At 42.5% G+C, this 26,112-nt stretch overlaps 1 protein-coding gene and 1 pseudogene across 1 annotated transcript in view; one reads left to right on the forward strand and one right to left on the reverse strand.

Moving 5' to 3' along the window:
• LOC109913797 (zinc-binding protein A33-like) overlaps nt 1–26,112 on the forward strand; it is a 62,516-nt gene that overhangs the window by 29,554 nt on the left and 6,850 nt on the right.
• On the reverse strand, nt 5,198–12,480 carry LOC109913808 (annotated as a pseudogene).

The raw sequence follows: 26,112 nt of genomic DNA on the forward strand, positions 1-26,112 counted from the left end.
GTGCTAGCCATCACCATCCGAGGAAAAAGGCTCCCACTGTCCACCCTATCTAATCCTCTGATCATCTTGTATGTCTCTATTAAGTCACCTCTTAACCTTCTTCTCTCTAACGAAAACAGCCTCAAGTCCCTCAGCCTTTCCTCATAAGACCTTCCCTCCATACCAGGCAACATCCTGGTAAATCTCCTCTGCACCCTTTCCAATGCTTCCACATCCTTCCTATAATGCGGTGACCAGAACTGTACGCAATACTCCAAGTGCGGCCGCACCAGAGTTTTGTATAGCTGCAACATGACCTCATGGCTCCGAAACTCAATCCCTCTACCAATAAAACCTAACATACTGTACACCTTCTTAACAACGCTATCAACCTGGGTGGCAACTTTCAGTGATCTATGCACATGGACACCGAGATCTTTCTGCTCATCCACACTACCAAGAATCTTACCATTAGTCCAGTACTCTGTATTCCTGTTATTCCTTCCAAAGTGAATCACCTCACACTTTTCCGCATTAAACTCCATTTGCCACCTCTCAGCCCAGCTCTGCAGCTTATCTATGTCCCTCTGTAACCTGCAACATCCTTCTGCACTATCCACAACTCCACCAACTTTGGTGTCATCGGCAAATTTACTAGCCCATCCTTCTACGCCCTCATCCAGGTCATTTATAAAAATGACAAACAGCAGTGGCCCCAAAACAGATCCTTGAGGTACACCACTAGTAACTGAAATAGTCCCAGAAGTGGATAAAATACCCTAGTACAGATCAAACTGATGTTTTATTCCGATACCCCATAACTTACTACTTGACATATTTATTCTCCAACTGTGGCTGAGCACTTAAGAAATCCTGTAATGCCTGATCTTCTAGCTTTATTTCTTCATTTTCTATTTAAATCTAAGAATATGTCACTGTACTATAATTACTGCAATGTTTAACTTTTAACTTTTTTCTTTCTTTCTACCTTGTTCTTAAGATTCTGTGCCTAGGTGTTTGTACCTAAGATGACGCATTGTGTAGAGACATTATACACTTTTGACTGTACTCCTGTATTTTTGTACACACGTGACAATAAGACCAAAATCAAATCAAAATCAAAATCAAATTAAATCAATTTTGATAGCCCAAATACATTCTATCCACTTTTCAAAGTTTAAACAATTTATGTGCATATACTCCAAATCACTCTCTTCTGGTACCCATTTTTTTTAAATAAAAGTCCACTCTTTCCTTTATATTTGCTGCCCTCAATGTTCTTGCAAAAAGGTGTCACTGACTTTAAGCCTCAGACAAGACATTACTGTGTTGAATATCAGAATAAGCTTGATAAGTCATGTGGAATACTCTTCCTCGTATTTCATGTCTGTGCTTGTGCATGCAATTTCTGCATTGAAGTAACCTGCCAAATGTCTGCTTATACGGTCAACTTGTTGATGTCCTCTCGATCTTCAGGTATTGTGTCATTAGCATCATTATGTCCTTTACACCAATGTACAGGTTATTAATATAGTAAAATTCAGCTATCCTGAAAATGTTAGCCAAGCTAATTTCTGAAGATTAAGCTGGATCGGAAAGGTAATCATTGAATTCAACTTTGTTTCCTGCCTCGAAATCAGATTGATATTCATGCTGTCACTATCATATTTACTGCACTTGCTTTAACTTCGCTTGTCAGCTTACTTCTTCTTTCAAATGCATTAAGGAAGACCATTAGCAACAGAACAAGTACATTTCGCTGCCAAATGCAAATTTCATCCCAACTGAAAACTCAGTTAATTGATTCGATTGCACCTTTTTAAAGAAATATATTCAGTCTTTCCTTATTCAATAAACAAGTGCTTAAATGAACATCGACTGTGTCTAAGATGATGCCCACTACCAAAGGCTAAACTGCTGCAGGCCAAGCCACTGAGTGTATTTAGTACAGAGCTAGAAAGTTTGTTGATTAGTAAGGGGATCTAAGGTTAAGGGTCGAAGGCAGAAAAATGGGATTGAGAAACATATCAGCCAAGCACGAACGTAGCGCAGACTTGATAGGCTGAATGGCTTAATTCTTCGCTTAGATCTTATGGTCTAATAATCATATGGTTTCAGCCATTTTACTTATACCTACACACTTCTGAAATAAGAGTGAAGAAGTCATAATATTGCAAACCTCTCACACCACACCAGTATCTAAAGGGGGTTGAAAAGTTACTTCTTCTAAGGTGAAGATTAACTTTGTTGTGAAAGTGAAAAACTATGAAAGGTTTTTACGATGAAAATAAATAGAATTTATTCCCAGTGGCAAGGTATTGAGCAAGATTATATAGCCATAAAACTGTGAACGGTGAGATGAAAGGTATTGTCATGCAACCAGTTAAAATCTGGAATGTGTTTTCGAGGATCAGAGTCATTGATATTCTAACCACTGTTGAGGGTCCTGAAAACTATTTTCCCTGCCAGGTGCAACGGTTCATGACAACTTCAAGGTGCTAGAAAAAACGTTTGGTGGAAGGAGAGATTACTCTGTTCATGGTGCACACAAGGTCACTGGACCTGAAAAGCTGTCTCCACAGATGCTGGAAGGACTCAGGAGTCTTTCTGATTTTGTCTCTAATTCCAGACCAAACTGGAAATGACGAACTACGTAGAAAGCATGAGCAACTAATAACTGAATTTATTTTGAAAATCACTGATTACGATAAAATTAGTGAAAAAGTTGCAGGAAAAGAAGGTTGGAAAATGGAATGGCTGAAATACTGATGTAGAAAAAATGAAGCCTTTTATTGAGTGCTGTATGAGAATTAGTGAAGTTGCACCATTTCATTGATCTTCGTCTGAAGAATGCTGAACCAGTGCTGTGCCAAGTCAACAAAATAGTATGGTAGAGAGGTCTTTTTTTTTGACATTCATGGTGGGTTGAAGAATCAAGATTGGGATGATATCCCGCATTAAAAAGAGTGCACACTGTGAGAGAATGTGGTGACTGAAATAGTAATAATAATCAGCGTACTGAAGAGTACACCAACAGGTACGGCCTCAGATGCAAAACTTGTAAAAACACAGATCCGAAGACTTCATGTCTGAACATTTGTGCCAGTTTTACCGAAAGAGATAAAACATGAGCTCAAACAAAAATAACTACGGGTAATCTGACGGCATTACAGAGACAGGCTACAAGATAAAAGAGCTGAGACAGGAATATCCAAGACTTCAAGATAATTTGGAAGGACACTTGGAAATTGATGGTACAGGTATGTAATGAACTATTCCTTCAGTACAACCATGAGAGACACAATTTAAAACAAACACTTCAAATGCTAAAGAAACTCAACAGGTCTGCAATATCTGTGGAGAGATAAACAGTATTAAGATTTCAAGTCCGCTGTGACTCTTCATCAGAACTGAAAGGGAAACTATGATACAGTGATGAAATATGACCTAATTGCGAAGAAATCACTAAAAATCAGTGATCTTGGCAAAACTGAATTTCGAAGTTTGAAACAGAGAACAACAGATCTAAGAATGGCTTTTAATCTGAACTGAAAGCAATTATCAACACATGAAGACAGAGTTTGTTAAAGTGAAATTAAAAATGTTATATATTTCAGTTAAAAGAAGCGCAGTAGAGATTCAGTGGAAGAATTCTAAGGAGGTATGTTATAGTGTTGATGCAAAAGAGAAAATGTCTGGGGTAACTTGTCATTATTTATATCTGACTGAGGAAGTTGAAGACAGTCTGAAATTGGAAGGAAAGGCATACAATTTCTGTGAAGATTTTAGAAAAGGGAGAAGATTGAAAGGAAGTACAAAGAAAAGTTCAAAAGATTAAAAGGAAGAAGTCAGATCACGAGATAAAGTTAATTATAGACACTAGAAACAGCAAACATAAAAAAGATAATGAACGTTAGTAGAAGCATTTAAAACAGAAAGCCACTTTAAGTGTGGATTGGTCACGCATCATGAGTTTTGTAAACTGGTGGATGCATTTAACCAATATTTTATGCCAATCTATTCTGTAGAAGATACAGGTAACAGCTCAGAAATAATTGTAAATCAACGGGGGAGGTGGAGGGAGGATATCTTAAAATGTTTTCACCAGGGTAAGAGGCGTGGAAATTTATTAGAAACAAATTTTCTCAAGTCCTATCACCTGCAGCAATTCATTCCAAGACCTTCAAAATTGACTGGTGCACTGGTTTAATTTTGAAAACTTCTCTTAATTCTGGAAATGTTCCAACAAATTGGAAACTGGTGAACATAATTTGTCTATTCAATGAAGGAAGGAGACAGAAAGGGGAAGTTACAGGCAAGTTGGTTTGAAATCTGTCAATACATAAATACACTTAGAAGTTCCTTATCTAATCAGGCAGATTCAGCATTGGTTTCTTGAAGTGAAAACATGTTTGGCTAGTTCAAATGATGGTACAGCACCAGAGAAAATTTCACTGTAATTGCTCGACAATGGTCACTCCATTTATTCAGGCCGAGGTCTCTGGAGATGTTCAATACAAATTGAGAAAGGGCACATAAGAATTCAAAGTTGGTAGCAATAGGCAAATAAAACAACTTTTAAATTCTGTTATTCATCTTTGTGATGAAATAAAACATTTACTTCAGAAAAAATCTGCATTGATTCCAACGATTCTCAGGATTTACTGATGGAAGATAATTTTTCAAATTGTATCGTGAATACGCAGCATAAATTTAAAAAATCTATTTCTTTCTCATGACACAGAGTTTCATGTCTCGAGGCTTCCACTACTGGAGTAAATGAGACACTTAACGTATAGTCATTTATTGCTGAAATAGATAAGGGTAAGGCAGACAAAAGGTCAAAGGTAAACAATAACTGTAAATTCAATAACATTGTAGTGCATACAAATAAACTCTTCAACGTAGTAAATAGGAACTGTTAATTTCATGTATAGGTTGAAAGTTCACACATCAAGGCTGGCCCCGATTTTAAAATAAAACAAATCTCCCAATTACAAGACTACTTGTCTCCAATTTTGTGACTTTTGATCGTGTATTTCTTTTTTTTCCCTCTTCCCCCGCCTTCTTTCCCCCAGTCCTACACAGTCCCTCGCTGATCTTTCAGTCCCCAGTTCCGATTTACGGTCTGTACCTGGAATGTTAACCTGAATTCTTACTCCATCTGTGACGGAGACCGATCAGTTTACAACTGAAAGGAACAGAGATTCGTTGTGAAATTATGGAGTGGGTTTTATTAGTGATCTTTAAATCGGCAGATTGTCAGTGGTGCAGAGTTTTTCCCGCTGTCATTCAGTCCCGGGTAGAAGAAGGGAAAGATTCTCTCAGTGAAAGTTTGATAGAAAGTGTAGAGATGGGAGATGTTGTCCGCATTGTTAAAGGATACTTGTCCACTCTCATAGTTCAAATAGACACCGATCTTTCGGGATCTCACACTCAGCGAGATAGCACTCTCAGAGGGGGAGGTGACGGCAAAATGGCCGCTTCTAGGATGCAGTCCCACAGTCCAATAACCAGATTCAGGGCTCAGGTTGAATTCTTCTTTCCTGTCCACAGACTCTCGGGTCACTCCCACAATCCATTCAGTCTTTTCCCCCACATCCAGTTCCCAGTAATACCTTCCAGATGTGAATCCCTCTGATCCCAAGACAAATAACATGAAATCAAATCGCTCCGGCGTGTCAGAAAGTGGTTGTGCACTGCCGGCGAATCTCACACTGGTCAGGTCCTCTCAAAGGATAAGCATGGCATTCGCTGTGTTCGGATCCAGTGTCAGAGAGGCTGGTGCTGCAGAAAGGCTCAAATAACACGGTCAGCGATTTGGAGAGGTGGGAGTGGAAGTTGTGGCCTGAGCGAGGAACAATGCCAAAGCTGAAGAGAAATGAATGCAAGGAGAGCGAGAGAAAGAAAGGGCTAGCAGAAAGAAAGCGTGAGGGGAAGGACGAGGAACAATATCGGAAACGTGATGGTATGGAAAATTAAGTGAGAGCAAGAGAGTGTGAGTAGCAAAGGTAAAGCGCAAAGGGAAAGGAGGTGAAAATATAGAGAGAATTTGGTTCATTGAAGGGTAAGGTGGGGATAAAGAACGGGTAGTAGAAGATCGAGTTTGTAGTAAGATAAATTGGGTCGTAGAGGGAAAGAGTGGAGAAGAATAAAGAGCAAGAACGCAGAAAGGAAAATCGGGAGTGCGCGAGAAGGGGGTGATATTTGTCAGAACTTTGCGGGCTATGAGGCTTTGCTGAGAGAGCTGAAGTTTGAGAGAGGGAGAGAAAGAGAAAGAGACGCACACCAATGGCCAGGGAGATTAAGAGTGTGCGTGGGTTAGGCTTGATAGTGGCGATCACATGTGCCCTTAATGAAAACTTATCTGCTATCAGTCATGAAGTAGAATCAGTTTGGGTGGAAATTAGGAATATCAGATGATAGAAAATATTGCTGCCAGTGCTGAAATGCCCTCCTAACAGGAGCTACAATGCAGACCGAGCATTAAAGCAGAAACTCGCGCCACTTGTTACAAGGAATATAAAGTAATCATGAGGAAATTTTGCTCTCGATATAGTCTGCAGCAATCAAATTTCCAAGAGTGCTGTCAGTGATGGTTCTTAACATTTTATGAGGAAAGTTTCTTGAAACGATGCATTGTCGAACTGACTGAGGGTACATCGAGAGTATGTGTAGCATTGTTTTACAGAGTAGGTTAATAAGCAATTAAAAAGATATCCATTGGGATAAAGTATTCACGATACTATTGAATTCTATGTTAAGTTTTAAATGTACTGACACGAATCACAAGCAAGGAAATTGCACTTGAATCCAGTTGCATAGCTATGAGTGGTTGTGTTTTTTTTTGAATAAATAGACTCAAAGTTATTGTAGTAACTGAATTGTGGGAACCATTTCAAAAAATTCAAAATGTTCAAGAAGAATACATTCCATTGAAAACCAAAAACTCAACAAGAAAGAGCTACGCGTGTCTCTCCTAGAAAGTTGAAGAAAGTATTAGTTTAAAGCAAAACACACACGATATTATTTTAAAATGGTCTGAGGATTGAGAGTGCAAGTGAAACAAACAATAACGGACGACGAATCTTGATGACATGGGAAAATAGAATGCGAGAGTAAACAGAAATATAAAAAATAGATTGCAAGAATATTTGTAAATACATGTAAAGAAAATACTTCGGGAAAAGTATATAACTATCCCTTAGACGAGCCAGGGTACATTATAATAGAGAATGAGGAAATAGTGGCGACATTGAAGAAATAACTGTGCCTACATTCACAGTAGAAATCACACGTTTGATGCCACAAATAAACAGTAGCCTAGAGCTTAAAAGAGTAAGAAAAATATGGAATTTTATATCAGCAGTGAAAACGCATTTGGAAAACTCCAGCAACTTAAATTGGACAACATGCCCAAGATAACTTAGACCTTAGTATTCTGAGTGAGATAGCTACAGAGACAGTGAATGTGTTACCTATGACTTTCTAAAAATACAAAGATGCCACGGCCTACCACACTAAAAGTTAGCAAATGTTTAACCTTTCCTTTTCACGAAAGGAGAGAGGGAACTGTACAGTAATCAAAGAACAGTAGGCCAGTTAGCTTTACGTAAGCATTTGGAAAGATGCTGGAAACTCTTATTAAAGAAGTCTTAACGATGCACTGAAACATACACAGCATGATTAGAAAAGGTAAATAATGCATTACTAAAGTGAAATAGTTTTGATACATTCATAACAGTTTCTTGAGGATATGTCCTGCTGAATAGATAAAGGAGAATTTAAAAAATAGCACCCATGACTATCATAAGAACATGAAACAGTTGCCACACAAAATGCTTATGAACAAGAAATGGTGTCCCGGATTTAGGATTAAGATATTAGAAAAGATACATGATTGGTTTACCAACAGTGACAGAGTGGTTGTAAATGGAATATTTTCATGTTACCAGGCAAGAAATGGAATGTTGCAGGAATTGTCAATTAGCAGCTTTTATTAATGAATTAGATATTGAGAGTAGCAAAAAAGGCAACAATACAGCCTCCATTCCAATACCTCTCGACCCCCGCCCCTGGGTCATAAGATCAAACAGAGACCAAGAGAAAAGGTGAGAATTGTATAGTCATAGAGATCTTGGGATGAGAATGTCATGGGTGTCTGAACCAATGGATCTTAGTTTTCTGATGGTGGAAAACTATGCAAAACGGTAAGCTGTGGGGAGGACATATGCTGTCACAAGAAACAGGTAGGTTATATCGAGGCAGATGGAGTATAATGTGAAGCTTCTTGATTTGTTCATAAACATGAAAAACAAGTTTGTTTTAATAGTTGAAACTTGTATTTTTTTGTTGTTCAAGTAGTTGGATGTGCACGCACAAGAAACAGAAAACTAGTATGTTAGTACAGGAAGCAGCGGCGGATGGGAGTGCAGAAGGGATGGTGGTGGAATCTCTAAATGCTACATTGACCTTTATTGCAAGTGAACTGGAGTTCAGGAATAAAAGCAAAAGTTTTATAACAGTTGTTTAGGATTTGGTGAGATAATGTGTGCAGTTTTTCTTCCCAATTTTAAGAAACAACATAATTGCATTTGATATTTTATTGTGCTAAAGGCCAACATTGTAGAAGCTGTTTCCAGTAGAGAGTAAAAGGCTGTACCAAATCTGAAGGATCACAGTAAAACTTAAAGACAGTTATTGGTCAACTCAGAGGAAGGCAACATCTATCCTGAACCATTCAGAGTAGTACAACAAACCTCAAAGGCCAAGGTTTTCATGAAATATATTCTGAAGTTCAATCTGGACAAAGTCACTTTAAACTCAAAACTTTAAAGGAAGAGTAGTGTCACAGAATGCAATAACTGTAGGAGGTGAAAATGAAAATAGGCAGGGACACAAAACAATATTTGATATGTAACATACTGGTTATTCTATTCTTTTGAAGTCTGGTCTACTCCGCAAGACCTATCATATAGTCGCAACCGAACTGGCCTAGTAAATAATTTAGTAATTGCAACCCACTAGATAAAGGGTGAGTAAGAGTAAAATGTATTGGAACAGTAATTTTCAACCTTGCAGCAAAATGTCAGAGGGGAATCAGTACCCTGACCCACACCTCCCAGTCAACACTGTTCTTTACTAAGGTCAAAGGAATTGTGCCAAGATTCAGAAATGTTTCCAACAGTCTTGTAAAGTATTAATTAGACATAATCATTTTTTCCATTCATTTGCAGGATGTGGGCATTGCTATCTAGGCCAACAGTCATTTCTAATTGCCCAGGGCGCAGTTAAGAGTCAACCACATTGCTATGTGTCTGGAGGATGGCAGATTTCCCTCCTTAAAGGACACTATTGAGAAAGATGTTTTCCCTACAATCGACAATCATTTCATGGCCTTCAGTAGATTCTTAATTCCAGATATTTTAATTGAATTCAAATTCCACCATCTGTTGATTTCAGCCTAGGTCCCAAGAACATTAATGTGTGATTAATAGTCTAGCAGTCATGCCACCAGGCCATTGCCTCCTATTTTTTTCAAGCAAACACATTACACACAAAATGCATAATGGCACATTACACAACAATTCAGAAGTGACCATGCATACATATTAAGTGCAAAACAAATGAGTTATTCAAATATTATCTTACTTTATTTGCTGAAAAAAAAATCTAGATTTACCATGTTCATAATATGCTAAATGTGTTCTAAGAGTGGAGGACTTACAGAACATTAGCAGCTGACAATGTAAGAGTTTAACCTGGAGCCTTCAGCCCAATTAGACTCTTTATAATGACGTTTATAATCAAGAAAAAGTAATATAGAATCCTTACCGGGATAAATGTTGTCTATCATTTCTCTCCATGTTGTGTACTGTAAAGGACCGTTAAACTTTTCGATAGACAGGGAGCCAGCTGCCACTGAGAATGTGACAAGATCATCACTGAGCCTGTAAACATTTAACAGTCAATGTTACAAAAATCTCCTTTGTCAGATTTTATTTCTAAGAAATAGGCAACCATTCAGCATGTTTCATAATAGAACGAATGTAAGAGGGGAAATGTTAACTTCGTTTCTGTAACTGAATTAAAAGGAAATGCAAGTGTGAAGAAATGAATCACCAATATCAAGAAAAGTCCCATTGTCTGACAACAGATTAGTTACAACTCATTGCATACCTTCAGGTGTGGTAAACATCTAGCCTGTAAACTTGCTGCATTTTTAAGAACTCTTGTAGAAAAATGCAGGCTATTCAAGACTTTCTAAGTCATGAACATGCCAACTGTGTTAATAACTTACTATATAACTTGATGCACTTTTTGTTCAGCAACGCTCAGCGAAAAGCCAGGGGTTATAATCCATTGAAGGCTCTATATAGATGCAAGATTTTGCTATTGTATTTACTGACGATATAAAAAGAATTTGTTTTATAATAAAATAAACAACCCGTCAGCTTTTAAGGAATGAAATTCTCTGGAAGTGCAGGCACCATGCAGCGGCAACCTTTCAATATGTTTCACGATAGAGCAAACGTAGGAAATGAAATGTTTCTGTCACTGAGTTAAAAGGAAATGCCGACTTAAAATGAATGGCCAACTCTTTAGAAACATACAGCCAAAACACTTTCGCTCAGTCTTAAGGCCGCAGATAGGCAAACTCGTTACATCAAGCAAGTGATCACTTGTGGCCTGGGCAACAGTTTGTAGTAGTCTGTAACATTTTGTCATTGATCGCAACGTTGCAGAACAGTTGCATAAAATCTCAATTTCAACCTTGCCATAAGCTTCTTATTAGAAAATCAGTCGTCTGTGAACTGCAAACTGAGTTGCTGTTGCTTGGTTTATGACCCTTTAAAGTTGTAACGATAGCCAGGACTTAAATACAGACTGATTAAGGGTCTAGGCCCGAAACGTCAGCCTTTCTGCTCCTATGAATCTGCTTGGCCTGCTGCGTTCATCCAGCTCTGCACGTTGTTGTCTCGGATTCTCCAGCATCTGCAGTTCCTACTATCTCTTAAATACAGACTTACGCTTCGCTGAATCAATCGCAAACTATGGAGAGTTTCGCCAAAGAGGTGGACCTACCTTATCGACTGACAAACATGTTCCTGAAAAACATAAATCACAAATAGTGAACATTATAGTGACGTATTTTAGGAGGATGCAAACAGGCTGTTGAAATAAATAAACTCGGGGCAGATAAGATTTAACAGGAACGTGCAAAGGAGGAAGGATTATTGAGGAAAGGAAATAAGGTGATAAATAAAAGTCCGGTGCTTCCCACAAACACAATTATCCGAATAGACCGGAAGACACACACTCAGAGACTCATAAAGGTCCAGAAGAAAACTAATTTTGATATAGGGAAATAATGAGAAACGAAGTAACGAGATTACGACAAGCCAGTTCAACTAGTTTGTGGGTCTTGTCAGAAATGTGTTGGCTGCGTGGGATTGGAATTTTCAGCGGAAATGTAAAAAATCAGTTTACTTCTGATCCACTTTTAGCATTTGCTGTGTTCATTTCACATTTATGACAAGTTAATTTATGACCGTGGGACGTTTCACTGAATTGCCCCCAAAATAAACTCCCTCACCTTCAGAAACACCAACTTGTCTTTTTGCTCCATCTGTTCCTGCAACTTTGAGAGTTTCTTCTCGATAGAATTTAAATTCTCCTGAATCTCTCGAAGATTTTTCTCCATTGGCTCTAGAATCCTGCCCTGTTCTTCCCTGAAATCTCCGAGTAAATGCTGCTCTTTCTCCGTGAGAATCTGGTGCATTTTAGTGAACTCGGATGCGATGTGGGTCTGCAGACTGCTTGCCTGTTCCTACCAAATGAAATGTGAAAAAACATTAATGTCCCGCGATAACGGAAACAAAAGTAACCGAGATCCCAGAAAATCAGACAGGGAGACCCCACATTCACTTCGGAAATCTTCCGTTTCTGAACCTTCTCCGTCTCCAGGACAGTCGATTTCTTCTCGGTGAGACATCCTAAGGACGATTTCAGCCGTACTTTAAGGTTCCCGATAAGATCAGAGAAGGCAATTGTTAAACAATGAAAAACGCACTAAGCTTGTCAATTCATAAATATTCTCCGTTGTACCTTGAGGATTTCAACACCTTCTTTATTCGGCAGGAAGCCATGGCCTCTGTGTTCCAAATCAACCACACAATTCTGGTCAGTTTCACAAAATAGCGTCAATTCTTCCTGATGTTTCTCGCAGTGGAACTTGTTTTCCTGCTCTTTCTCTGTCAGGTTTAATTTTCGAAATTTCTCGGCCGGATTCGCTAATGCTCGATTGACCTTGAGCCTCCTGCACGGAATCTTCCGTCTACATTCCGGGCAAAATTGTCGATCATTCTCCCAACACTGAGTGATACAGGAGCGACAAAAGTTGTGCGCACACTGCAGTGTTACCGGGTCAGTGAAGAAATCAAGACAGATGGAACAAATTGCCTCCTCTGTCAAACTCTGGACTTGTTCTTTGGAAGCCATGCCGGATTCAGCACGTGCGAACCGATTTCAGTTTCAATGCTGCTGAACCCTTGAAAGCATTCAGTTCCGCGAATTTCTCGAAGGTTTTCACTCCGAAACGCAAAGAACGTCAGTTCTGCTAGAAATTAACACTTTGATCGCATGACGGGAGTAGTTTGGCAAGTTCAAATTGATTGGTTGAGACGTTGACGCGGAGAATGCAACTGTCAATTTTAACTGTCAAACTTTCTTTACGTTTTAAACCAGCCAGTTTCACTCTGATTGGCCTATGCACAACTCTAAGAAACGAGCCAGGTCTTTGTCAACGAGCCAATTTCATGTCAGAATAAAATTTGGATGTTTTCTAATCTGCTGAGTCCTGTTCAGGAACCTTTATTTTGTACTGGCCTTCTATATTAAAGTGTATTCTATATTTTATTTAAAACTGCTCGTTACTTTAATTTTATAGCTTAAGAAGTCTTTAATAGTTAAATATTATCACTAGATTATTAACCCAGAGACACTGGTAATGTACTGAGATCTGAGTTCAATTCCGACCATGGCAGGTTTTGGAATTCGAATGCAATTTTTAAAAAAAACCCTACAATTAAGAGTCTACTGATGACCGTGAAACTATTGTTGATTGCCAGGAAAACCTATATCTTTCACTAATGTCCTTTAGGAAAGGAAATCTGTATCCTTACTCGGCCTGGTCTACATGTGACTCCAGGCCCATATCAATGTTGCTGACGCTCAATTAGGGATGGGAAATAAATACTGGCCTGGCCAATGACGTCTACATAATGAAAGAAGTGCTGTGTTATTTTGCTTAAATTTAATGCAGATGGATACTGTTTGGTAATTGATTTTCATTTTTGCGTGATGCTTATATTTCTATCGAATCTTAAGTCCCTGAAGGATTTCTCTGGAGCTATATAACAAAAAGAAAGTGTCGGCAACCAAATTGCGACAATAAACCATCCCTTTAAAACTGTCCGTATGAAGGACGAATGGAGTGAGAGCTCGGAGAGAAATAAATAAACCCCTTGGACCGAGACAATGGAGCAGAATGAGATTGGGGTGGTGAATGTGCTGAAGAATCAGAAAACGGGCCAGGATGCAGATTTTTTCGCAGTATGGACTCGCTGCAGATTATAAATTCACTGGTGAAACAGCGTGCAAAATCTCGATGATTAATCTGTGTTTTTTTATTGATGTTTTGTTTTGCTCACTCGTGGGATTTAGGCAGTATTTACAGCCTCTCCTTAGTTGCTTTTGAGAAGACGGCGGTGAACTGCCTTCTTGAACCGCTGCATTCCATGTGCTATATGCAGACCCACAATGACTTAGGGAGGGAATTCTAGGATTTTGATTCAGCTATAGTGGTTAATCAGCGATATATTTCCAAGTCAGATGGTTACTGAATTGGAAGGGAACTTGCTGCTGGTGGTATTCCCATGTATTAGCTGCTCTTATCCTTCTAGATGGAAGTGCTCATATGTTTGGAAGGTGCTATCTAAGGATCTTTGGTGAATTTCTGCCGTGCATTTTGGAGATAGTAAACATTGCTGCTACTGAGCGTTGGTAGTGGAGGGAGTAGATATTTGTGAATGCAGTGCCAATCAAGTGGCTTGTTTTGCCCTGGACTGTGTCAAGCATCTTGTGCGTTGTTGGAGCCTCATTCATCCAGGCAAGTGGGGTGTATTCAATCACACTTCTGACTTGTTCCTTGTAGATTGTAAACAGGCCTTGGGATGTCAGGATGTAAGTTACTTGCTTCAGTAATTCTAGCCTCTGACCTGCTGTGTAGCCTCTGTATTATACGGCAATTCCAGTTGAATTTCAATAGCCACCCCTCGAATGTTGATAATGAGGAGTTCAGTGATGGTATTGATTAGTTGATTGATTTATTTATTGTCACATGTACCTTAGTATTGTGAAAGTCTCTGGTTATGGGCAGTACAGGCAGATCATAGTAAGCAAGGACATCCAGATCACAGGGTGAAAAACTGAGGCAGAGGCATACAAGCATACAGGTTGTGTCGCACAGTGCACGCACAAGGCAAGATCAACATTAACAAGATCAGCATTATTTCAAGTTAGAGAGTCTATTCATTGGTCTAATGACGGCAGGGAAGAAGCTGTTCTTGAAACTGCTGGTGTTTGTGTTCAAGATTCTGTATCTTCTACCTGAGATTGGAGGATAGCATTACTGGGGTAGTATGGGTCTTTGATGATGTTGGCAGCCTTTCCAAGACAATGGGCCATGTAAATGGAGTCCATGGATGAAAGGTTGGCTTCTGTGATTGACTAGGCTGTGCACACAACCTTCTGTAGCTCTTTGCGGTCCAAAGCAGAGTGGTTGCCATGCTAGGTCATAATGCACCCCGAAGGCATAAGTATGCTTTCAATGCTGCATAGAAGTTGGTGAGAGATTTTTTGGACATGCCAAATTTCCTGAGCTGCCTGAGGAAGAAGAGGCGTTGTTGTGCCTTCTTGACCATCGCATCTACTTGGGAAGTCCAGGACAGGTTGTTGGTTATCATCACACCAAGAAACTTGACTGTCTCCGCTCACTTAACCTCAGCTCCACTAATATAGATGGGAGCTTGTTCTACTCCTTTCTTTCTGAAGTCAATCATCAGTCTTTTTTCAATTTTGCCAATGTTGAGAGAGAGGATGTTCTCATTGCACCATGTCACAATGCTCTCTATCTCCTTTCTATGTTCTGATTCATCATTGTTTGATATCCATCCTACCACGGTGGTGTCATCAGCAAATTGAATGCTAAGAGGTGGTGGTTGGATTGTCTCTTACTAGAGATGATCCTTGGTTGTTATTTGTATGGCGCAAAGGTTAGTTGCCACTTATCGGCTCAAACCTGAATATGGTCCTGATTTTGCTGCATTTCAATATGGACTAATTCAATACCTGAGGAGTCGTGAATGGTGCTAAACGTTATGCAACCATTGGCAAATATTCTCACATCTAACTTCACGATGGATGGAAGGTCACTGAATAAGCCACTGAAGATGTTTGGGCTGAAGACACTGCCCTAAGGAACTCCTGCAAAGGTGATTTGGAGTTGAGATGACTAACCTCCAACAGCCACAACCAGCTTCCTATGTGCCAGATATTAGTACATTTAGCAGAGTGTTTTCCTCCTAAATGCCATTGATTCCAGTTTTGCTAAGGCTCTTTGTTGTCATAAAAACTGAAAGAACTGTGGACGTTGTGAATCAGGAACAGAAACAGAAGTTGCTGCAAAAGCTCAGCAGGTCTGGCAGCATCTGTGAAGAAAAAAATCAGAGCTAACGTTTCAGGTCCGGTGGCCCTTCCTCAGGACTGATGACAGCTGGGAAAAAGTTTATATGCAAGCAATAGGGAGGCGGAAGGGGTAGGGAATAAACGATAGGATAGAGCCCAAAGAGAGAGAAGAGCAGTTGGACAGACAAAGAAGCTGATAAGGATCTGGCTAGGAGGGTGAGTAGTTGTTAACTGGGACTCTTAGTGACTAACAATAAGTAGTGTGTAATGGCAGGCTATCTGGTAACAAGGCCTGGTGTGTGGGGTAGGGGCCAAGGAAATGGGAAGAGTTTAGGCCTTAAAATTATTTATCTCAATATTGAGGGCTGCAGGGTCCCCAAATGGAAAATGAGGTTTTGTTCTTCCAGCTTGCATTGAGCTTCGCTGGAACACTACAGCAATCCAGAAACAGAGATGTTGGCCACATAGAGTAGTGTGTTAATTTAGCAGGCAACAGGTATCTCAGGGTCTTTTTTGTGAGAAGAACATAGATGTTCTGCTAAGCTGTCACCCAGTGTATGCTTGCTTTCCCCAATGTAGAGGAGACCGAATGCAGTAGACTGGATTCTGGGAAGTGAAGATAAATGGGCAGCACAGTGGCTTGGTGCAGTGCCAGGGACCCGGGTTCAATTCTACCCTTGGGCAACTGTCTGTGTGGAGCTTGCACATTCCCCCTAGTCTGCGTGGGTTTCCTTTGGGTGCTGCGGTTTCCTCCAACGGTCCAAAGATGTGCAGGCTAGGTGGATTGGCCATGCTAACCTGCCTGTAGTGTTCAGCGATGTGTAGATTAGGTGGATTACAGGGGGATGGGTCTGGGTGAGATGCTCTGAGGGTCGGTATGGACTTGTTGGGCCGAATGACCTGTACCCACACTGTAGGGATTGTATGATTCTATTAATTGTTGCTTCACCTGGAAGGTATGTTTATGTGCTCTTAGATGGTGAAGATGGAGGAGGGAGGAGGTAAATGGGCAGGTTTGCACTTTCGTTGGTTGCAGGGAAAGGTGCTGTTGGACTGTGTGTTGGGGGTGAAGGAAGAGTGGACCAGGGTGTCCCAGAGGAAAGGGTCTCTGTGGAAGGCCGACAAGAGAGGGAAGGGGAATTAGTGTCTAGTGGTGGCATCTAACTGGAGGTAGCAGAAACGGTGTTTGATGATCTTCTGGATGTGGATGTAAGTGGGATGCTAAATAACAACAAGGGGAGCCCTATCGCTGTTGCGGGAGGGAAGAGAAGGAGTGAGAGATGGGTTGGACCCGGTTGAGGTCTCTGTCGACGACGGTGCTGGGGAATCCTCGGTTGAGGAAGAAAGTGAACATTTTGGAGGCTCCCTTATCGAAGTTGGCCTCATCTGAACTTATGCAATGGAGATGGAGGAACTGAGAGAATGGGATGGAGTCTTTACAGGAAGCAGGATATGAGGATGTATAGTCCAGGTAGTTGTGGGAGTCACTGGGTATATAGTGGATATTAATGGCCAGTCTATCCCCGGAAATGGAAACAGAGATGTCGACAAAAGGAAGGGAGGAGTCAGAGATAGACCAAGTGAAAGTGAGGGCAGGGTGGAAATTGGTAAGCGAAATTGATGAACTTTTCCAATTCTGGACGAGAGAAAGAAGCAGCACTGATGATATATCATTCATGTATCAGAGAAAGTGTTGTGGGTGGGGGCCGGAATAGTACTGGAACAAGGAATGTTCCACGTACCCCACGAAGAGACAGGCATAACTGGGGTCCATACGGGTACCCATGGCCACCCCTCTGACCTGAAGAAAATGAATGGAGTTAAAAGAGAATTTGTTGCACATGAGGACGAGCTCGGCCAAGTGCAGGTGTGTGGTGGTGGCTGAGGCTGGTTCAGGTCTTTGCTCCAGGAAGAAGCAGGGAGCCCTAAGACCCTCCTGTTGGGGAATGGATGTGTAAAGGGATTGCACATGCATAGTAAAAAGGAGGCAGCTGGAAACTGCATACTGGAAGTTTTGAAACTGGTGTCAAAGGAATTACGGATGTACGTGGGCAGGACTGGACCAGGGGAGAGAAGACTGAGTCAAGGTAGGAAAAAATGAGTTCTGTGGGGCAGGAGCAGGGGCTGATATAATGGGTCTGCCCAGACAGTCTTGTTTGTGTATTTTCAGAAGGCGGTAGAAGCAAGCTATGTGGGGCTGGGGGACTATTAGCTTGGAAGCAATGGAGGGAGGGGGAGGTCACCAGATTAAATGAAATCAGTTACCATAGTAGATACCACGATGCATTATAGTGGGTTCATGATCCAGGGGAAGATAGGAGGAGGAATCTGAGAGCTGGTGCTCAGCGTCTGCAATGTAGATGTCATTACACCAGACTACGACAGCACCACCCTTATTGGCAGGCTTAATAATAAAATCAGAGTTAAAACCTCCCCACCCCGGCCTCACCCCATGCCCATGCCTCCCTGTCATCCCCACCTCCTTGAGTGGACACAACACGTTCATCTTCTCTCCCACCTATCTGCCCCTCCCATCCCACTGACCAATCCCCACCACTCCCTACCTGCACTCACCTATCGCTATCTCAGCTACCTTCTCCAGTATTATCCCTCCTCTCTTTATTTATTTCCTAGCTCACTTCCCCTCCCCATTTCTGAAGAAGGATCACAAACCAAAACGTTAACTTTCCTGCTCCTCTGATGCTGCCTGGCCTGCTGTGCTCCTCTAGCTCCATACTATTTTATCTCTGACTCCAGCATCTGCAGTTCTTGCTGAAGACCTGAAGAGATAATGTCTTTAATCTTTTGTCTAGATGAAGTCCTCCCAGATACCATAACATGATTAAATGGGTGCCTTTGCATGGGTTTGACAAGGAAGATGAAAGCATCAACTTGTTTGAAGCAACTTTTCAGCAAAATTGAATTTTGCATCGACTAGAGTCGTAGAGTCATACAACACAGAAACAGACGTTTTTGTCCAACTCGTCCATGCCGACCAGACATCCTACTATGACACCTAGTCTCATTTTCCAGCATTTGTCCCATATTTTTCTAAACCCTTCCTGTTCATATACCGATCTAGGTACTTTTTAAATGTTATAATTGCACCAGCCTCTACCACTTCCTCTGGCAGATCGGTGCATACATTCATCATCCTCTGCATGAAGAAGTTACCTCTCAGGTCTTTTATTAAATCTTTGTCTTCTCAGCTTTACCCTATGTCCTCTAGTTTAAGACTGCCCATCCGAGGGAAAACACCTTGGCTATTCCCCCTATACCTAGCCCTCATGATGTTATAACCTCTATAATGTCACCCCTCCACCTCTACGCTCCAGGGGGAAAAAGAAGCCCGGCTTGTTCAGCCTCTCCTTTTAATTCAAACCATCCAACATACTTGTAAATCTTTTTCTGCACCCACTCAAGTTTAACATCATTCTTCCAGTAGAAGAGCAACAGAATTGTATGCAGTATTCCAAAGGTGTCCTCACCAATGTCCTGTACAGCCGCAACATTACATCCCAACTCCTATGCTCAATGTTCTGAACAATGAAGACAACTGTGCCAAACACCTTCTTCACCATCCTGTCTACCTGCGATTCCACTGTCAAGGAACTACGTGCCTGCACCCCTAAGTCCCTTTGTTTGGCGATACTCCACAGGGACCTACCGTTAACTGTATAAGTCCTGTCCTGGTTTGCCTCTTTGTTGATTACTCATCATTTCACCTCTTAGCTTTTTTTTTAGTCATCTGCAAACTTGGTTACAGTACATTCACTTTTCTCATCAACGTCATAAGTATTTGTGGCACATAATTGTGGCCCAACATTCATCCCTGTGGCATTCCACCGATTATAATCTTCCATCATGTAAATGCTCATCTTACTCCAAATCTCTGTCTTCGATTAGTTAGCCAATGTTCCATCCATGCTGATATACCACTTCCATTACCATGCACTCCTAACTGATTAAGTAACTTAACGTGTGGTACATATTTTTACTGTTCAATCTGTTCTGCAATGTCATCACACACCTCCGGAGCACGTGGGATTTAAACCCAGGCCTCATGGCTCAGAGGTAATGACACTACCACTGCGCCACCCGAACACCTCTAACGTGTGGTACCTGATTGCCAGTGAGTTGGCTGGGGCTCCTTGATGCTGCAGGGAGAAATGCTGCCTTGATACTCAGGGCAATCACTGTCGCTCCACTTCCGGAATTCCGATCTTTGCTCTGGGTTCAGGGAGTTGTTCCATTAAGTTTTCTCCAGGATCACTCGGAGACAGACTTCATTCCGGCCTTGATGCAAACTCTCATCAGCCAATCAAATACAGTTAAAAGATACCTATCATCCTATGTCGACTTTCTATGGAAAATGGAGGTGAATGGACCCAGATGAAGTGGTGAGAAAATGCGGGAATAATTGTCACCGCTGATTGCAGAATCATGAAGCGTCAGCAGGAGAGGGGCTAGATTCATTGCAGCATCACGTAGTTGGATGCTTGAGTTGGAGAGGGAGCGTGGAAAAAGCCTTGGAGCCCTGGGCTTTACAATGTAACAATACCCCAAATTCAGCTCATTCAGATTTTGAAGCTATGAATTCGGTTCGTCTGGGTCGTCAGCTCCACTCAAGCATCCCACACACTGACTGATACATACAGTGGATTATTATATTGCAATCTTCATTTTGCACCTCCTCTGCTCAGATAATTAAAACACAGTGTATAGAGATTGGGAGGCGCTTAGTGCAGGCATCCTGAAGGAATGATAAGACAGAGATGGCAGTAGACATTTAACAAACATGCACAACAAGGATGAGGTCTTGCATCAAGACTTTAGAGAGCTAGGATGTAGATTAAAAAGCAGGACCTCAAAGGTTGTACCTTCAGTTTTACTTTGTGCCAGAGAGCACAGAAATAGGAGGGCAGAACAGATTAATGCTCAAGAATTGATGCAGATGGGAAGGTTTTAGATTCCTGGATTGCTGTGACTGCTTCTGGGGAATGTGGGAATTTTGTAAGTGGGATGAAGTGCACTGGAACCAGAACATGGCTAACTTCCTTGCAGGATATTTTGCTAGTCTTGTTGGGATGAGTTTACACTAGGTATGCAGGAGCCAGGGACACAGTATGTTAGTTCAGTAACAACACAGAATAACTTAGAAAAGAAACTAAAGAAGATAAATTTCAGCCGTGTGGTGTTTTAGGGAAATAAGGTGAGGATTCAATGCAAAGAACTTTAGAGGTAAGACAGATGAATTGAGAGCATTGGCTGATACATGGGATTGCAATGTTGTAGCCAACATACGAACATGGTTGAGGGAAGCAACTTTACATTCCCGGGTATAGGATGTTCAGGCAAGACAGGAAAGGGTACAAAAGTGGAGGTGGTGTCACGTTGTTAGTTAGGGAGTCAACATTGCACTAAGTACGGATGATATCTTGGAAGGGTCATCAAATGAGGCTTTGTGGGTACAGCTTAGAAATAAAAAGGGGGCAGTCACATGATTAGGAGAGTACTATAGGCCCCCAAACATTCAGAAGGCAATTAAAGACCAGATGTGTATTCAATTTATTCAGGTGTATATAAATAATATTGAGATAATTATGTTAGGGGGATTGCAGCCACCCTAGTATTATTTGGGATAATCAGAGTACAAAGGGTTTAGGAGGGGCCGATTTTTTGAAAGGTGTAAAGGGGAGATTTTTAAGTCAACATGTAGATGGTCCTACAAGGGCTGGATCTGATTGAAATGACTGGGAAAAGCTACTTGAGGGTACTCACTCAGCAGAACAGTGAGAGGTGTACTGGGGAATGTATAGGTTTAATATGTTCCTTTTAGTGCAAATTGTAGGAGAATTAAGCCCAGAGACATATGAGCATCTAAAAATTTTCAGGACTGGATAAAAAGAAAAAGAAAGACTATTCACAAGAAGAAAGGGAGTAAAACAACGAAGGCCCTGGAGGTCTGTAGAAAGTGTAGCGGCAGCTCAAGAAAACAGAATGGAGAGCAAAGAGGGGGCATGTAAAAATGCAGGTGGACAAAATTAGGCAACATGCTAAGATATTCTGCAAGTATATCAAGGGGGAAAGAATAACCAGGGAAAGAGTAAGGCTTATTAGGGACCAACGAGGAATCTGTATGCAAAGGCAAAGAATATTGTTAGAATGTTAAACTAGTACTTCGCGTCTGTCTTTTCTTTGAGTAGGAAGATGTATGAAAGAATTCGAGAAGATGGACTACGAAGTTTATGAGCAGATCGATATAAGAAGCGAGGTGGTATTGAATGTTTTGGTGGATTTGAAAGTAGACAAATCCTGGTCAGGATGAGTTCGATCCCTGGTTGCTGTGAGAGATGAGGGAGACCCTAACCAAAACTTTTAAAAACAGGTCGACCCATTGTCTCCGCCTGCTCCTGCCCCACCACTATCTCCTTCCCAAAGGTCGACCCATTGTCTCCGCCTGCTCCTGCCCCACTGAACTTATCTCCACCTATCTGGACTCCATCTTCTCCTCCTTGGTCCAGGAACTCCCTACATATGTCCGTGACACCACCCACGCCCTCCACCTCCTCCAGAACTTCCAATTCCCCGGTCCCCAACACCTCATCTTTACCATGGACGTCCAGTCCCTATACACCTGCATTCCCCATACAGATGGCCTAAAGGCCCTCCACTTCTTCCTGCCCTGCAGGCCCAACCAGTCCCCCTCCACTGACACCCTCATCCGCTTAGCCAAACTCGTCCTCACCCTCAACAACTTCTCTTTCAATTCCTCCCACTTCCTACTGACAAAGGGGATGGCCATGGGTACCCGCATGGGCCCAAGCTATGCCTGCCTCTTTGTAGGTTACATGGAACAATCCCTCTTCCGTACCTACGCTGGCCCTAAACCCCACCTCTTCCTCCGTTACAGCGATGACTGTATCGGCGCTGCCTCATGCTCCCACGAGGAGCTCGGACAGTTCATCCACTTCACCAACACCTTCTACCCCAACCTTAAGTTCACCTGGACCATCTCTAATACCTCTCTCTCCTTCCTGGACCTCTCTGCCTCCATCTACGGCAACCACCTAGAAACCGATATCCATTTCAAGCCCACCGACTCCCACAGCTACCCAGAATACACCTCCTCCCACCCACCTTCCTGCGAAAATGCCATCCCCTATTCCCAATTCCTTCGCCTCCACCGCATCTGCTCCCAGGATGAGGCATTCCACTCCCGTACATCTCAGATGTCCTTGTTTGTCAAGGACCGCAACTTCCCCCCCTCAGTGGTCGAGAACGCCCTCAACCATGTCTCCCACATCTCCCGCAACTCATCCCTCACACCCCCTCCCCGCAATAACAACCAAAAAAAATCCCTCTCATCCTCACGTACCACCCCACCAACCTCCGGATCCAACGCATCATCCTCCGACACTTCCGCCATCTGCAATCCGACCCCACCACCAAAGACATTTTTCCCTCCCCAATCTTATCTGCCTTCCAGAGAGACCACTCTCTCCGTGACTCCTTTGTCCGCTCCACACTCCCCTCCAGCCCCACCTCACCCGGCACTTTTCCCTGCAACTGCAAGAAGTGCTACACCTGCCCCGACACCTTCCCCCTCACCCCCGTCCCAGGCCCCAAGAAAACTTTCCACATCAAGCAGATGTTCACCTGCACATCTGCTAATGTGGTATACTGCATCCACTGTTCCCATTGTGGCCTCCTCTACGTCGGTGAAACCAAGCGGAGGCTTGGGGACCGCTTTGCAGAACACCTACGCTCGGTCTGCACTAAACAACTGCACCTCCCAGTCGCGAACCATTTCAACTCCCCCTCCCATTCCTCAGACGACATGTCCATCCTGGGCCTCCTGCAGTGCCACAACGATGCAACCCGAAGGTTGCAGGAACAGCACCTCATATTCCGCTTGGGAAACCTGCAGCCCAATGGTATCAATGTGGACTTCACAAGCTTCAAAATCTCCCCTCCCCCAACTGCATCCCAAAACCAGCCCAGCTTGTCCCCGCCTCCCTAACCTGTCCTTCCTCCCACCTATCCCCTCCTCCCACCTCAAGCTCCAACCCCATCTCCTACCTACTAGCCTCATCCCGCCCCCTTGACCTGTCCGTCCTGCCTGGACTGACCTATCCCCTCCCTAACACCCCATCTACACTCACCTTTACTGGCTCCATCCCCGCCTCTTTGACCTGTCTGTCTCCTCTCCACCTATCTCCTCTTTTATCCATCTTCTATCCGCCTCCCCCTCTCTCCCCTATTTATTTCAGAACCCCCTTCCCTTCCCCCATTTCTGAAGAAGGGTCCAGGCCCAAAACGTCAGCTTTCCTGCTCCTCTGATGCTGCTCGGCCTGCTGTGTTCATCCAGCTCTACACCTTGTTACTTCCCTATTCTAATACCATTTTTCAGCACTCGGCCCCTTGCCTTGCATTCCTTGGCATCACATGTGCACATTTAAATACTTCCGAGATGTTGTGAAGATCTGTGTCTCGAGCATACAGAGAGATCAAATTCTGACCACCCTCTGAGACAGAGAGTCACAGAGTCACACAATACGGAAACAGGCCTAAACGCCCAACTTGTCCCGACTGGCCAGGTTTCCTCCACTGAACTAGTCCCATTTCCCTGTATTTGGCCCATATTCCTCTACACATTTCCTAATCATGTACCTGTCCAAATGTCTTTTAAATGTTGTCTGTACAAAAGAAAATCTTTCCCCACATCCTAACCTACTGCCCCTTGCCACAAATGTACGCCCTGTCATTCATCCCACGAGCAAGGGGAAAAGTTCTTTCCTGTCCACGCTCCTCATAATTTTGTACATTTCAACCATGTTCCCCTCCTCAAGTCTGCTCTGCTCCAAGAAAAACAACTTCACCCTGTCCTATCTCTCTTCATAACTGAAATTCTCCAGCCCAGTCTAGATCCTGGTAAATCTCCTCTGCATCTTCTCCAATGGAATGAGACCCCTCCTGCGTTGAGGATTCCAGAACTGTACACAGCTTTCATAGAATCCCTACAGCATGGAAGAAGGCCATTTGTTCCATCAAGAACACACTGACCCTTTGAACAGCATCCCATCCAGGCCCAACACCCTATCCTATCACTGAAACCCTGCATTTCCATAGCCAATCCACCTAGCATATACATCCCTGGACACTATGCTCAACTTCACATGGCCAATCCATTTAAACTTTCAACTGTGGGAGGAAACCAGAGCATCCAGCAGAAACCCACACAGATATGGGAAGAATGTGCAGACTCCACACAAACAGTCACTCAAGGCTGGAATCGAACCTAGATCCCTGGTGCTGTGAGGTGTCAGTGCTAACCACTGAGCCACCAGGCCACCCCTGCCTACTCTACCTCGTATTCCCAGACAGTCGCCCAGCCAAGTTCTAATCGGGACTGAGTCTAACCAACACTTTATACAGTTCCAGAATCACCACCCTGCTCATAAACTCTTGTGCCTTGACTAATAAATACAATTAGCCCATACAGCTCTTGGCCCCTTTTTCTATATGCCCTGATACCTCAAGACACCTGTGGACATACACACCCAGGTCCCTCTGATCCTTGGTGCTTCTCAGAATCTTACGGTTAATCATGTAGTCACTTGCCTTGTTTATCCTCCACAAGTGCATCATCCCACACTTACCCAGATTGAATTCCATTTGCCACTGATCAGCGCACCCAACCAGTCTGTCATCCTGTAATCTCAGCTATCCTCCTCATTATTTAACACCCCATCAATTTTTGTGTCATCCATGAATTTACAGATCACTTCCTGCCTTCAGGTCTAAATCATTTATATATACCACACATGGCAATGACCACAACATTGATCCTTGTGGAACATCACTCAATACAGGCTTCCAGGCACAAAACACACACCTCACCATCACCCTCTACTTCCTGCCACTCAGCTATTTCTGGGTTCAGTCAGCCAAATTTCCTTGGATCCGATGGGCTCTTACTTTTACTATCAATGTCCAATGCATCACCTTATCAATAGCATTGCTAATGTCCAAGTAGCCCAGATCGAACATATTGATATCATTGCACACCTTTTGAAAAATTCAATCAATTTGGCCAGATGTAACGTCCCCTTAACAAATCCATGCTGACTGTTCTTGATTCACCCCTGCTTCTCCAAGTGCACATTAATTCTGTCCCTCAGAAATCATTCCATTTGTTTCCCCACCTCTGAGATTACACTGACTGGCTCATAGTTTCCTGGTATATTCCTTGCTCTATTCTTGAATAATGGTGCCACATCGGTTGTCCACCAATCCTCTGGCACCTCTCCTGTGGCCAGGGAGCAAATGAAAATTATTGGCTGGGCCCTGCTATTTCCCCAACACTCATTTCATTCAGCCCTG

Source organism: Rhincodon typus, chromosome 35 (assembly GCF_021869965.1).
Source record: "Rhincodon typus isolate 14 chromosome 35, sRhiTyp1.1, whole genome shotgun sequence".
Lineage (NCBI taxonomy): Eukaryota > Metazoa > Chordata > Chondrichthyes > Orectolobiformes > Rhincodontidae > Rhincodon > Rhincodon typus.